We start from the raw sequence: 16,247 nt of genomic DNA, 5'->3' as shown, positions 1-16,247 counted from the left end.
GCACAGATTCTCTATACCGTAATAAACCAATACGCTGATTAATAGTCCGAAAGTCTGTGATTCTTGTGGTATATGAGAATAAAGCAAGAAAAAGATTTAAGGACAGAGGCATGAAGTTACAAGGAGGCATAGGGAAAAAAGAAGAGACGAAAGAGTCGGTATAACGGCGCTGCTAAAAATGTACATCTTAATAGATTAATTAATATAATCTCCGAGAGGGTCGTCTCTTGGCAGACGAACAACTTCGTTCCAGTATGGAAAATGAATATTGTTGAGGTTAATTATAATTGGAAGAAACCTTGGGCAAATATTTCAACTGGTGAATTAAAAAACGACGAAACGAAGGCAAAAGGAGGAGAGGAGGAACAGGAAGGCAGAAAGTGCTACTTTCTTTGTTTCAAAACCGGGGATTTTTCATCGTCTGACAACGTGAAGAACGTGAACTCGTTGAATCTAGAGCGGACATCGTGCTTTTTCTTTTTCGTTTTTTTTTTCTTCTTCTTTTTTCTTTCACCGTCGTTTTATCAATTACCGTAATAATATTTTTTACGCACTTTAAACGGTCGCTCTCTTTAAAGCGCGTACGATACGCCAATGTCTGGACGTTGGACACGATAATTAAAGCAATTTTACCATTCCATCCGCCCTCTATTGTGTTTCCATTAATTTAAGTTGCTGCGTATACTTCATTATGCGTAGAAGGAATTTCAGATTATTACATCAATGTAAAGAGGGGACAGAGAATTTTCTGAAAACTTCAACTAAACTCCACTGTCGCCTTCTTCTCAAACTTCTGCGCCACAATGCCCCGATATTAAATGTGGATGAATATTTATGAACAATAATTGTATTTATACAATATGTCGACGCACACCCGGCCAACCAAGCAGGCGGTCTAATTAAATTCATGCTAATAAGTGTACACACTGAATGGAAAAAAATTAACTTCTCTTTCTCATATTTGTTTAAGCCGAATTAGAATTGAAGATTATATAAAAGTCTAACGCGCGAATGAAAGTGGTTCGACTTGTTTGATTCGCTGGGACGAAGAAGAAGGGGAAATTATGGTCGTTCAAACACGAGACGTGCAGACTCAGTGCCAAGACAATGCGTAAGTTATTTATACAACCTCCAGACGCCACCCTCGTTCATGGCAGTTAATTATACGTCTCCGAGGATGTAATCAAGCACTCTTTTCAAAAGTTGTTCCACTCGCTTAGCGCTCCAAGATAAATCGATATCAACCACATCGCGGTAAACGGCACGATTAGCGGCTAAACGATTCTGCATTTACTCTAAACATCTAGACATATTCGTGTAATCAATCAGCGAGATCTTGTTGCTCAACATCGAACACAGAGCAGAGTATGTTCGAATTTTCGGGCGGATGCGAATGACGAATTAGAGCAACGGGGGGCAGCAACGAAGGCGTACAAACTCTACTTCCGTATGCACAAAGCACTCGAGTCGGCAAAGGTTTTGCCGACCATACGTGCGACAACCACCCTAAATTGCTTCAACCCCTTCTAAGTTTCATTATCTCCGCTGTCTGAGGAGTTTCTTCTATTACATTTCACGCTGCTAATAATTACACGATCCCACGTCGACGTTATCCAACGGTAAGGACAAAAAAAAACGCAATTAGCAACTCCCCCTTGTTTTTCACTTTCAGCGACCATTAAATAAAATGACGGGGAAAGGAAAGAGGACGAAGAAACGGATAGTCGTATAACGAATACGATGGATGACGAAAGAAGAAACAATAAGCTTCCAACCAGACAATTATCGGAACCCTTTCGTGCAGAATCATTTCCAACTTCCATCGAGTCGAGACCCACGATCGCTGGGAATAATTCGAACTTTCATCAACAAAGAATCCAATCAGCGGAGACAAATGTTCGAGTGGTATGGCAAAAATTAAAAAGGATAAAGAGGAAGACTCGTGAAAACTTCGGCAGGTACTCGAGGCCAAATTGACACCTACGATCCGACAGAAGAGGAGGAAGTGCCGTTGAGGTAAATTGAGGGCTCGATGGGAGGGCGGTCGGGGGTGGAGTGCTAGCAGGCTTCTTCGAGGGGTTGGCGAGGGTTCGTAAGCAGAAGGGAGGAAGAAAAAAGGAAAGAAAAGGAGGGAAGGGAGAGAAAAAAAATAGAGGAGAAGAAAAAGGAAGGTGGAGGCCCATTACCGGTGAGCGTGTGTCTCGAAACCGCCTAAAGCGGATCTAAAAGAGAGTAAAAAAGAAGCGACGCTCGCATGTCTCATTGCAATCTGCAAATATTGAGAATGTTTTCCGGCATTGCAGAGAATCCCGGGGAGAGCGCGCGCGCGCTCCTTCACCACGCTTCCAACCAATTGCGATTATCTGACAGAGATACCACCGGGTGGATCCATCGTTTCGCTCGTATAATCCGACTTGACTACGTCTATACGTATAGCGCACGCGGAATTAGGTGTTCTCGTGTCCCGTGATACATGGAACAAAAAAGATTAGCTAATGGCATTTCCATCGGCCCACTATTTCTCTACCGTTCTCTAGCCTTCTTTTATCGGCTCTAGACAATTCTCGATCCGTTTCGAGCGTTATTGCCTCATTCTCAATCTAAAATTTCGTTCCCTTAGAGCATACACGCGAGGTATATTACGTAAACTATCAATAACTTATCTCTGTCAAGTTACGTTACAACCAGCGTGAAAAATATAGTTTCCCTTGCAGAAGGGCTGCAGCAATTAAGATCGTAAAGCGATAACTTGCCGAAGCAAACGACAAAGATACGTAATGGAACAAAAGTCATGCTGAACCCTTCCGCCAGCGTTTCGTACCCTCGACTGATTCCGCTACGCCGTCATTACGGTATCGGCCGTGTCCGTTGGTAAAGAAGAACAATTAAAATATGACAATCGTTAGATTTAATTATCGGGACAAAGGGCAGCGGGTAACCCTCCGATTGTCGGGCAAGACTGCTGCGCGCAGCTGAAAACTTGAAAGACATTTAAAAGCGCGGCTAAAAGGATGGAAGGGTGGCGCCTTCTCACGCCTGATTTCGCCGTCATCCGACTCAAACCTCGCTCTCCTCGCCAAGGTATTATTAAGTACAGGGCATAACAATCAAAGGACGAATCTTCCGAATCATTTATAACAGGCGTTATGGTAATAACAATTATCGCGACTGCTTCTCATCCTCGTCCAGCCCCGTGGAAGATTCTTCTCGACAACTTCTTGTCCCTCCGAAAACATCGAGTCGACAAAAAGAAAAAAAAAAAGAAGAAGAAGAAGGAAGAATCTGGTATTTATGACGCTGTCATTTCGTTTTTGTCTCGTTCTTTCGCTGCACCATCGGCCGACTTAATCGCGACACGAGGATGGAAATAGACCGTATATTCACGATACTATAATTATTTTAGTCGTATCGATAGCCAGCTGTGTCATTCTCGTAGGGGTGAGTTGATATTGTTATTTAAAAATACGGCTGGCAATTGTAAAACTTGCGTGACATGTCTATAAGAAGAACCAATCAGAGATACTAACTCGTGACATTTATAATTAGAGAGCGGCACGAAAGGGAATGCAATGCGAAAGTGTCAATAAATGAGAAGTCAATTTGAATATTTCAATCTCCTCGCGTTACGTATCGTGGGCGATACATTTTTACGTTTAAATATAGAATGCATTAGAAATGTAGCATGGTACGAAATGTCGAGGATCGATCAAACATTTTTATTATTTACGGTGAAGATTAACATCGAAATGAATAGTAACGTTAAACGATTGTTTTAATTTTTTCCAACATCGAAGCGAGATTTACGAGTATACTTTTCATGTTGCTCTTCAAACTTTTCCTCCCTTACATTTACCGTTCTTCTTCAACAGAGTATATTTTACTGCTGGAAAAACTTTCCACCCTTACGAAGGAATTTCATACGAAACAGGTTTACTTCGTTAAAGAAAAAATAAAATGAAAAGTAGAGAAGGCATCGCGATAACCTTCTTCGACTTTAACGTATCATCCGTAATGAGTGTCTATGTGGGATATAATTATCTCGTAAAGTTAAAATATTCACAAGGCGAAATAGGGGAAGTCCGCCGTGGAAAACTAGTTTACTGGAAGCCGAGCGAAATTACACGATTTAAGCTCGTCGTCGTCGCAGCCGCGAGAAAGACGGAAACACCAGTCTTCCGGCAATGTGAACAAGACGTCGCCAATGTTATTTTCCAGCGTCACACCAGGTTAATCATCCCCCAAAGTTACGGAAACGACATGACTGACGGGCAAACAGGATCGTCGTCGCTCTTGCGCGTAAGTTTCCCTCGCGGTGCAGCGTTAAAGCACGACAAAACACGCTTAAAAAACTTTTTAAATTTAACCCCATCCTCAGCCAACTTCTTCCACCAAAAGACGTGGAAAAATGTGAATGCAGTATATACAAGGTGTCGAATACGTCAGACAAGTCTCGTAAAGAAAGTCTGTTAAGAAACCGAGGAAAATTACATCAAATTGATTTCTCCGCAGACTTTACATACCACTGTCTTATATATAACTTTTAATTTCATTTGCTAATGTTGTTTCGTCTGTTTTCATATTTTCTATTTGTTTCATTGCACTCTTAAATTTATTTATTCACATTTTAGGCCTGTTTGCATAAAATTTCAGACACCTTCAAATAACGCGCGTTGAATATCATTGCTATTATAGGTGGTAGATATTTTCAAAAATCTAATATCTTTTACAATCGATTTGCCATAGAACGAAAGTCATAAATGCACACCCGATTCTAGTTCCCAGCGGATCGAATGGAAGCGGATCGAGCGGTATAAAAGATTGAACAAAGTTCGGTTGCCGTTTTGTTTCGTGAAACGCAGAGAAAGTAGTAGCGGGAGGATCATTGAAAGTTGCAGAAAACGACGTAAACGCAAAACGGTTACGTCTGGGGGCAGAAATAGCCGAGTGGAGCCACAATGACTGGCGCGAGAAGAGGGGAGGTTTGCCGCGATTCGGAGTTTTGCCTCGATTTGTATCGAAAAGGGAGACGGCGATGTGAAGTTTTCCAATTAAACGCGGATTATATCGCTTTGTCTCGGTATTGAAAATACATCGATACTCCGGTGGCGGCCAGTCCTGTACCTGTATAGAGGGGCTAACCCCCGGCAACCGGTCTGTCGCACATAATCGTCCAGGCACGAGTTGAATCTTTCTCTCCGACCAGAATCATCGAAACTTCGGTCAACAACGACTCGGCGATATCTCGATGTATCACGAAGCAGACGAGAAGCGGGATTACCCCTAGCCTTTCCCCCCTTTTTTTTCCTTCCACCTCGTTTTCCCTTCGGCGATTGTTTAAACCGTCTGCCGGCTGCCGCCTAGCCCGCTCCGATTCCACGTGGAACGATTGTACGCGAAAGAGAATGTGAAAATTTCAAGCAGGCTTGCACACTTGTACACACCATCCGCGATACGCGATGTTTGCCGAAGTTCAACCAAAACGGCCTACGCTCTGTCAACCCTGAATCCGATTAAACATTCTGCCCCTCCCCCCACCTCCGTCTATTCAAGAAATTTTCAATCTTTCTTGACGATTTATTACACGACGACCGATATCGATCGTTATATAGCTAGTACAGAGACGTATAACAGAATCGTACACGTTACGTAATCTATAAAAGAAGCAAAAAAACAGAAGAGTGTCGTTGGAAATTTTTGCTACGCGAATAGACTGTTTCGTTTCGTTGGGACGAGAAACAACGGAGAAACGATGCGATTTGAATTCGATATAGAAATACAAGACTCCTATGGTTCGGCTAGTGATCTGTAAATACATCGACTGGATTGGATCGGTCTACCAGGAACTTTCGTACTTTTCCAAACTTGCTCCCTTGGAAAAAAGCTTTCGGTCCTGTTTTCGTGTAATAGCCACTCGCCGAACTACGTGGCGGTTTGCAACGAATTCCCGTTTCCACGTTTCGCTCGCGAGCGATCCGCCAGGATCCGCGGAAAAATATTAATCACTCGGTTACCACCGAGGCAAATCATCTCGAGAGAGCTATTTCATTTCTACGAACACGATCGGAAACGACGAGCAACTTTTAATAAACCGTGGTTCGGCTTCGTTTTCTTCGCTTCTTTCTCTTTCGTACGAAGATTAACGACTTTGCCGAGGAAGCGATCGCGCGGAGGTGAAAACGAGCGTATGCAGGCACGCGTATGAACACTATCGATTCCTGAAATTATGGCACTGGGTCAAAGAGGGGTGAAACGATGCCGGGGGCGCAAAGAGGAGAGAGCAGCATCATCGAGCATACTCAGACAGGGAGAAGCGTCGAGGGTGGACTTTTTGTTCTGAAAAGGATGAAATGATCCTCTTTAAGAATCGGCCGTACGCAAATAAAACGCTTTAACGGGTCCGTTTACCCGGCTACGATCTAATAATACGTTTTCAAACGCACGAAAATATTCGAGTTGCCTGGCAACGTTGAAAAAAGCTAAAACGGAAGAAGAGAGGAAAAAAAAGAAGAAGACCTAAACGCAACAGGAACGAGAACGGAAAAATGGCTCCCCTTTTATGCTTTCGATTTCCAAGCTGTACAGGAACACCCTCCAATAGCAAGCGGGCAAGCAGGCAGGCAAAAGATATTAAAACAATCGGGCGTTGTAGGGACCTCCCGCCCCCTCCACTTCGGTTCCCTTTAAAATTTGCAAATACACGAGTGAAGTGCGAATTTATTCGTCGGTCTCTAACCGCGTGGCTTCTCTTCACGCGGCTCAAACTCGGTTCAACGCCGTGAGCCGTTTGCGGCTGCCGCGAAATGGAAAAACGGGTTTTCCTTCTCTCCCGGAGAGGAGAGAAACGACTGCGTGCCGCGAGAGGGATTAGCATAGCCCCCTCATTAAAATACAAACACAATTCCATCGGCCCGTACAGCCACCCACCCCCGCCTGCACCCACCAATCTCAAATACCAAGCCGATTCTACAGCCGGTTCAACGTCCCTTTCTCTTTCACTATCTGCTTTCTTTCTCCCTGACTGCTTTCCTTCCCTCATAGTATTGCGCCTCCAAGAACTTTTAATCCATATTCGTTAAGTCTTCTCCAGCAACTCTGACATTCACGCTGGCTTATTATTTTGTTAAAGGGATAAAAGACAACAGTATGCAGGGAATGGTAAATCGAGATTTTTGTCGTCATTTCTGGAAATTGCATTGGAAGACCACGTGAATTAACAGAGGCAAAGAGAGAGAGAGAGAGAGAGAGAGAGAGAGGATACGTGAAAAGAGTTGGGTAAAGAAAGAAAAACAAGCTGCCTAAGAGCAAAAGACGATGAAAACGACGTTTCTTCCGCATGGTCGATCGGCACATGCAAATGCTCTCTAGCGTCGCGCTACCCTTAAACTTACTGCGATATTTCCCGTCCAATTCGGTCCCATTGTTTTTACTTTCGCAGCGTTCCCATATCTGATTTTTACGAAGGGTGCATCGCACATACCGGTAGCTTCGCTAATAAAAGTTGTCTGTATGGTAAAGCCATAACGTTTCTCCAGCAATGAAAAGCAACAAACACGAAGCACACTGGAGGGAAAAAACCAAACAAAATCTGTACTCGTAGAATAACCACGAAATGTTTCGCGAAATGAGATTCAAAGAAGAATAAAAAAACCTCTATTCTAGAAACACGATGAAAACGCAGCCATCGCTTGGAGGGAGCAAAAAACATGAGAAAAAATAGTCGTTGCAACGTCAGCAATTAGGAAAACTGGATGGATAGATCGACGGTCTCTAGGGGTGGTTAAACCTTATTGACCAGAAAAAGAAAAGTAGCCGTAAACAACCCTCCTAAATACCCCCGACCTCTTATTGGCCTATAGTCATCGGTTTAACCATTGCTGTAACGACCCTCGCTTGTTTACTGATCGGGGATACCCTTACGTGATTGAAGCATCTACTATGCCGTGAACTAACAAATCTACTTGCTAACTACTCCTTCCTGATTTACATCGAAACACATGAAGTTTTCTCTCTACGTTCACTATGAATTTTGCTAGGATTAAGATCGATTTCTGCAACGAGAGTAAAAGCTCGACAAGATAGTTCGATGAAAAGAAAATCGCGTGAACGAACGCGTAGAAAGGGCAAACATAATATCAAGCTTGATACGCGAGAATTTCCTGTACTCCGTAAATACCGACGAATCTACCTTGGAAATTGTTAAAAGCTACACACCCCTCCCTGCCACAGGTTGGAATATTTTCAACGCAAACAACCCGTTACCAGTACTAATCGTAGGAGAAGCTTATACCGAGCCGTGGCACTTCTTTGAAGGGCTTTAGATGAGTGTAGGCCTTGCCAAATACAGAATTCGTTTGACCGTCAAACGTACAAACCAGAAAGCTTTTATCCTTTCTACCCTCGACTCATACCGCCGCCTAGAGGAGCTTCTTCAACCCCTTCGAATCTTTGTCCCGAAAGAGGGAAATATTTACAAATATTTCGCAACTATAAAACCGGTTCACGCCGCAGACGCTTCTATCGCCTTTCAAGAGCTGGCACATCCACGTTTTTACGTACTCCTCCTGTTGTCTTTTCGTTTCGAAGCTTTCTCTTCGTTTACATTTCCACCTGTGTCGAAATGAAATTTTTACACACATTTTTTGCCACTTGTTCCCACCAAATTGCCGAATTTCAACTTGTTCTTCGGATTGTTACGTTTTCGCTGAATCGAACGTTAGGTGTGTACGTTAAAGGCGACGATTACCAAAGATATAAGGACGAAAAGGGAGGCGAAACTCGATTTCAGTCTTTATCGATCTCTTTATGGAGTATTCACCGCGTTGATACATATGCAGACTCGATATCTTTGGTAGTTATTCTTTCCTGGCTTACCAAGGAGAAAGATAAGGAAAAACCCGCCAGTAATTTGAACCTAAAGGAAGCCACCGATAAAGCTTTGATGTCTTCGTTAAACGTTCCAGCTATTTTCGTTCGCAATGAGTGACGCCAGGGTATCTCAATTCCAGATTTACATATTTTTCGCGAGCGATTCTTGGAATAAATCTAAACCTCGATTAGTACGAGAGATCGGAAAATACAGGGGAATGATGAGAACTCGTTGTTGATGGGCAGTAGGGTGTGGCTAACGGTCGAGTAAATGAAGGGTCACATTACGAGTTAACGTTCAGCTGTTACGTTCGTGTGATTCGCCTAATTGTTCGGCCCTAGAGAATCCGAAATAACCTTTGTTTCGTACACGGAATACGACGATATACAATTATACAAGCTAAATATATTTCTAAGAGGAAAGAGACTAGGTGCAACCAACCCTTAAAAAGCTTCGCAAAAGCGTTTGTCTCTGGATACGTCAGTTCCATTAGTAGAAATGTTTAAAACATTCGGGCACTTGAAAGCTTTATCAACCTACACTCTCGATCGATTAAAAAATATGCCAAGTGGAATATGTTTTTATCGATTTACGTGAAAAAGATTCTCCGACTCAGTGATTCTATAAAAAAGAAACAAAGACAGGAAGATAGTGAAAAAGTTGCACGGGAAGATTGAGAAGAATGAAGGAACGGTTCAAGTCGGTGGAATTCGCGTGTCGATACAGAAAAAAAAAGAAGATGTAACGTAGGTAGGACTGTCGGGACAGGAAGCTAAAGAGGGCGGTTAACAGGAGCTTCGGGGCAATAAGCGACTCTACAAGCTTTGGGAGGCGACGAGAGATGACCGCACAGGAAAAGCCGCACTGGTCAGCAGAAACAGCTCGCAAAAACACGGTCGGCCAGCCTCTTCTCTGCCCCACAGCAGCAGCAACCCCAGGGAAAGCTCCACCGACCAACCACCCACACCTAAACCCTACTCCCACCATTGCTAGTGGCTCTTCCCCTCCTCCTCGTTCTTCGTCGTTTCCTCGCTCCTTTCCGCGCCAGCTACCGCCACACGTTAAGGGTTGCTTAGGTAGTTGGTACAGGGGTAGAGAAGAGAACGAAGTGGAGGAGTTGGAGGGGTTTGCTCGGTGGCAAGATTACGGCGAAGTTGCGCTCATTTAAATAATGCGCACAATAAAGTATGCAATGGCTAAGAGTAGGGGGGTTGGCCTGGGTTCCGTTAGCGCTCGATGTTCCTGTTTCAGGGTAGAAGGGATGGCGCTCCCGGGTGCAGTCACGTACTCTTGAAGAAGGAACGACTGGGAATCCGGGCATACGTACACGCACAAATGTTTAAACACGGAAGTTTACGCGTCCACGATTAGATTTAGAATAGATATGGTCTACTAAAAATAAAGTATCGTGAATTTTTTTTAGTTAGAATTTTCATGAAACAGATTGGGAAAATAATTCTTCTTTTTTCCTCGAGACAATGGAATCAATAGAGAAATAGTCTCTTGAAATGATTCTTTTGTAAAGTTTGCATACAAGTTGCAAGCATGCGTGAGATTACTTTCACGTGGAGCAAAGCTCCTATCGCGTATGTATCAGAGGGGTGAGTTGGAGCGTTCCGCCCTAGAGGTTTTGCCGATCGATTGCGATTCCCAAGGTCATCTAAGTTTTCCGACCATGGACATTGCGTGGAATGACCTGCTTCGATAGGTTACAGGGATTCCGGAATAAATCCCTTCTAGTCGAAGCAAAAGTTTTTTTCGACGGTAATCTTGCATCTCCGACACCCTAAACTCGCTTTCTTTTTCTTCTCTCCCTGCCTCGTATCCCGAAATGCGATCGTTCGTCAGGATGAAATCGAGTATGCTAAAAATGATTTTACGCGTTGATTTTTTCTCCTGCCAGCCTCAACGTAACACTCGCCTCGTGATTTTCCACTTTTAAAGACAAAAGTTGAACGATCCGTTCACGATCGGCCAACGTAACGAAAGAAACACGAGAAAAGAAATTTAAAAAGTTTAAGAAATAATTTGTCAAAGTTCAGGAAGAATGAAAAATATACTTGTAGTTTTCTACGTGAATAGTAATCGATTCTATTTGAAACTGTTGAAGAAAGAAGAGCGAGAGGAATGCCAAAGATGAGAATAGTAAATAATATATTCGAGTAATAGGGGTGCTCTTTCTTCACTACTGTACCCATTCCGTCGGTGTGTCTTATGAGAATAAAGAGGGAGGCGCGAGGATGAATGTAATGAAAAACTGGGGCTGCTTAAATAAAATAAAGCTTGTCGGCATATTATTGGCGGGAGGGTTGCACTTTATCTTCTTTCCGTCCTGATCTCCTCCTCTGTCCCTCGTACTTCATTTTTTCAGTTTATTCTTCATCCGAGAAGTCTTTCATTTGCTCGATAACGTTATATTTCGCGAGCAGAGTTTTAACGATGCAAATACTACCGGGCTGTTTCATAAACGTCACATTTTTATCCTGACCACTCAATTATGTAACAAGAAGAAATGTACACTGGAGCATTGCCAGCTAACCGTACACGATCCACTTTGCCGTAGACTATGTTAAACGACAACTAATTCGACGCTAGGCGTTGAAACTTTTAGGCGACATCCCCGAACGTAAATGCCACAAATACTAATCATATCACAGCATTACCGAGAGACATGAATTTATCTGTTACAATGTCTATGATGACATAATTGAAACTCTGACTTCACCCCCTTCGTTACGCAATGGTTTCTCCCTGTTTCTCCGTATCCCCAACAGACTGACTCGACAAAAATGACAAATAGCATGGCAAAGGAGGCGTCTAATTTACATATCCACTAATCTCTGCCTCTCTTCGCGTCTTCGGCTCTAATTCCACGCTAATTCGCTACCCTACAGGAAAACGACGATGAGATTGTTCGAATCCCCTAGCATCTTTTTCATCGCGTACAGACCTTCGCTGCTCGCTTCGTTTCTCGAAGATACATAAGCGAAGATAATTCTAACATTAATTTTACTTTTTTAATCGGATTCTGTGGTCGGAAGCACGGGCAGAATTTTAAGTGATAAACGTAGGACGTAACTGTAGAATAATCAAAAACAGATTGTAATATTATAGATATATACGTGGTACGATGATTCTCAGAACGAAGCAGCTAAGTAGCTGTTTCACTTTCAAAGCGAAATTAACGATATCAATCTAATTGGGTATCAATTAAACTCGAATCAGTATGCCGTTTCATCTATGCTTCGTCCTAATGAAGGATGTAACAGCACCGCCCTATAAACATTCTGAGATTGTGCAGGTGCTGTCCTTGATTTATGACAGGCAATTAGAATCTGACTACCTTATTTGCCGTCGTTGCCACTAAGAAGTGCCGCCAGCATGTGAATACGACGCATCCTAATCTATGCTCGAAACCCTAATTTTGAACGGCTGCCAGATGTTGTACGACGAAGAAAGGAAATCTAAAATATAAATACACCGCTTAGAATCGTGTCGCATTTACATAAATAAGACATTGGAACAAATTATCGACATGGATTACGTAAATAATTGATTCATGCATAATTAGAAACAAAAATGTCAAGCGATTAATAATCGACGAGCAACGAAGTGAATGTCTACTTTCAATGATAAATAATTTAAAGTATGTGCGCAATTAATAATGTAAATCGCGTAATGAGACTATACTGTAAACTGATTATAGAATGCAAGGGTGAAGTCGATGTCGGAAGGAGACAAATGAAGAGAGATGGTTTGCGGAAACTGGAAATGCAATATTCCGTGAGACCCGTCACCAGAGGGATCGTAAAATAAATAGATATACGCGATTAGAGTTCTTTAGCTAATTTGAGAACTCTGTCACTATTACTTAATGATAGTTACAGTTGTTGTTAATGGACACTAATTCTGTACTTGAGAGAGTTATACATAAACGATGTTTAACTGGCTCTAAAAATCGTAAAGTGTTTACATATATTTATAGAAAGATTCCTTCTTTTACCTTTTATACATTTTCCTCTCCCTCCTTTGCTATTCGTTCATACGTGCAATCGAATACCATACTACTGCGTAATAAACATATTTCAATGAATTGGAATTTTTTATCTATAAAAGAGAACTTGGATCAGCCAGACTATAGAATTAAATATCGATGACAAATTGCCTGGAAAAGTAACCCGCATTGCGAAACACGTCAACGATAACGATTAAGAAAATCACTAGATTCTAAGTTGTCTGTAAATTCTATCAGCATCGTTGAACAGTGCTTGGACGAATCGAAGAATGCTAAGCTAATTCTGTAGATCCACCCCTTTGCTCTCGGGTAATATTCAACGAGAGAAAAAACAGCGTGCTTCGATAAATTCATCTCTGCGGAACAAGTGATTGTTTTCCCAATGAGCCTGATAAGGACAGAGGCGGAAATGAGTAAAAGGGGAAATAACCCGACGGAAAGCTGCGAGAATGGCAGAAGGAGTAAGAGAAGGAGGTGGAGACGACGGAGTATAGGAGGACTTCGGGGAGAGATGGCCTGGCGTTCATCGGACATTTATCCAATTAACCGATTCGAGTTGAGTAACCGGGGGTCAGGAGATCGTTCGGATACCTATATAGACGATGCACACGCTCCGGTGCTCGAGTATACCAATAATAGATACGCGTCCGTATAGAAAACGAGGAAGCTTGGTTACGTAATGTCGAATGTTGATCTGTTATGTTTAATTACGGAAACTGATATTGACGGGTCGGTATGTAAAGAATAGAAAAGGAAGAATCGTTAGATCGAAGAGGACGGAGGGTGAGATCGGCGCTAGATGCTTGTTCGTAAAGTCACCCCTTTCTCTGCGTGGGGTTAGCTCTGAAAAGGGGTTCGGGAACGGAGGAGAACTACTGAGGCGCTTGGGCACTGTCGAACGAAATGGCCAGCAATATTGTCGTCGTGGTTCGGGGGATTTGCGTGGGGCAGATCGAGGAAGAGCAGAGAAAGGGCTCCGAGTGACATGGGAAATTAATTATACGCTCCTGAAAATCCTGACCTCCGCCTGAACGCTAAAACAGATCATTGTGTATCTTCATTCCTCACGTACCTTTATCTACGATAATAAACGCGTTCGTTCATACGGCTTATTTTTTCATCCTATTAAATCTTTTAAGCATTGCTTGTTAATATTAATAAAATTATGAACAATTAGTTAGAAAACTTCGACGTTGAATTCGATATTATATCAAACTTTCATTTTTCGACTACCGTTTTACATTGGTATACGTTGCGAGTTAAAAAATTTATTAACGAAATTAATTGAAATTAAGCAGATATGTTGAAAAATAAATTGCCCTGGAAATATACATATAATAAATTACAGTTGCATTAAAAAGAAATTAAAAAAGCTCTGTTGTGCATAAACAGTAACATGTAGTATATCGAGATAAATTTTTAAACTTATAATTACACTGCGGATTTTTGTTGGATAAAGTTGCAGAAATGCATTCAATGTGAAGTATCTATTCCTCATAATGTTAAATAGGTATTCAGGTAGATAAGTACTTGCATTCATAAGAATATAAATTTGCATAAATATCCGTAGTCAAGTTATAATAAATGAAATATTGCAGACATATTCTAATATGACGCAGAATTTCTTCATTGCACACAGTGTACGAATGTATCGATATCGTGAGAAATAGAAATAAAGATAGACTGAAACTCACGGAACAGCAACCCTGAAAGTACATCCGGGGATCCATTATCCAGATCTTGGAATTAAACTGCCCGAAACGACCATAAGATTTGTGTTTAGTCCTTTGTATAGAAGTAATCTGCTTCAGTAGTTGTCGTTCTAACACTTTCATATTCATTCTGTAGCTGAATTATCTACGACAGAGAATAAAAAACAAATATTAAATTTTATAATAAAAATCCATAGCAGGATAGAGAGGAACAAGAATTAGAAAATTATAATACCTTTTGCTACAAACCAGTTGTCACCAAGATCATTGATCACGATTTTCGTTGTACATACGCGAAACACGTGTGAAATCTATAAAAATAAAAAACGATTTTATTCTAAAGTATGTTCGCTTTTATACATATATCGTTATGAAATATACACGTGGGGAACGACATCATAGCCTCCGCCTTCTATCCAGTTTCTATCTCCTTTCTCATACTTTACCATCCTACCCAGTATAGACTCGGAATATTTATTTTTATTGCATTAGGTGTATACTCCCTGAGTCAACAGTTTCCTTTTTCTGAAGCATAAATCGAATCCGACTAGATGATTGAAACTGTGATTTCTTTTCATTTTTAATACTATTCCGTGGTAGAATTTATATTATCTTTAAGCTTTTAAATGTTTAATTAACTTTTACAAGCAAATATGAGAAATAATACCCTTATCTGTAAAAAATTATTCGCATTCACACTACATTGCTTTAATACTTTCAAGAAGACGTAGCTTGCAAAGTTAGCGGCTACTAGCGAGTCCACTAAATCTTGTACCACCCCTGGTTGCCTAGCCATTCTTATTCCCTCGTTACTTGCAGCTCCGCTCGAGGCAGCTCTCTCCTTATTATATCGTCTTTCCACACCATAAAATCGGAAAAGAATATCGCTCCCCAAGACAATAGAAACTAATAAATTTGATTACTGATTACACTTGTGAATTTTTCTTTTTAGATTAAAAACTGATCATAAAACAGATCGTAATTGTAACAGAATTTTTGTTCACGGTTATTATAAGCACATTTTAAACTTTAATGTGCCCACCATTTTCTAAAATGCACGCCATCGAAACGTAAATATAACACGGCGTTCCTAGCTATGATAATCTAACCCTAACAATAAAAGTAACAAAGTGACAACACCTCTTACATCTCGTAACTGCGAAGATATTTACGTTGACAAACCTAATTTATACCTTAGGATGTATGGAAAGTTAAGAAATTGCATAAAATTTATTCTAACTTAACCAAAACCACTAAAGATAAATAATTGTCGCAAATTGTGACGATACAAGAACAACGAATTGAACAATATGAATATTCGTTTTTAGGATAATAGATACTCACATATTTCAATTGATCGATAGTACTACAATTGGAGCACAACTATATTCTCACAAACTAATTGTTGAACAGAAACGATAGTCCGACGCTACGAGGAGAAAAGATTACAACAATAGAAACGCGGGAAATTTAACTTTTGTATTCGGATGCAGAGACGCGATACACGCAGAGCCATCTGCAACATATCAACACGTCTCAATTCAAATGTAGATAATGCAGGAAGCAATTCACTTGCAACCTGCTTTACTGACTACTACATCAAATCATTTCATTGCCGATACACCCCGTCTGGGATTTCACTGACGAGTTAACT

This window comes from Bombus vancouverensis, chromosome 11 (genome assembly GCF_051014615.1).
Source record: "Bombus vancouverensis nearcticus chromosome 11, iyBomVanc1_principal, whole genome shotgun sequence".
In the NCBI taxonomy this organism is placed as follows: domain Eukaryota; kingdom Metazoa; phylum Arthropoda; class Insecta; order Hymenoptera; family Apidae; genus Bombus; species Bombus vancouverensis.
Note: the sequence above shows the minus strand (reverse complement) of the source record.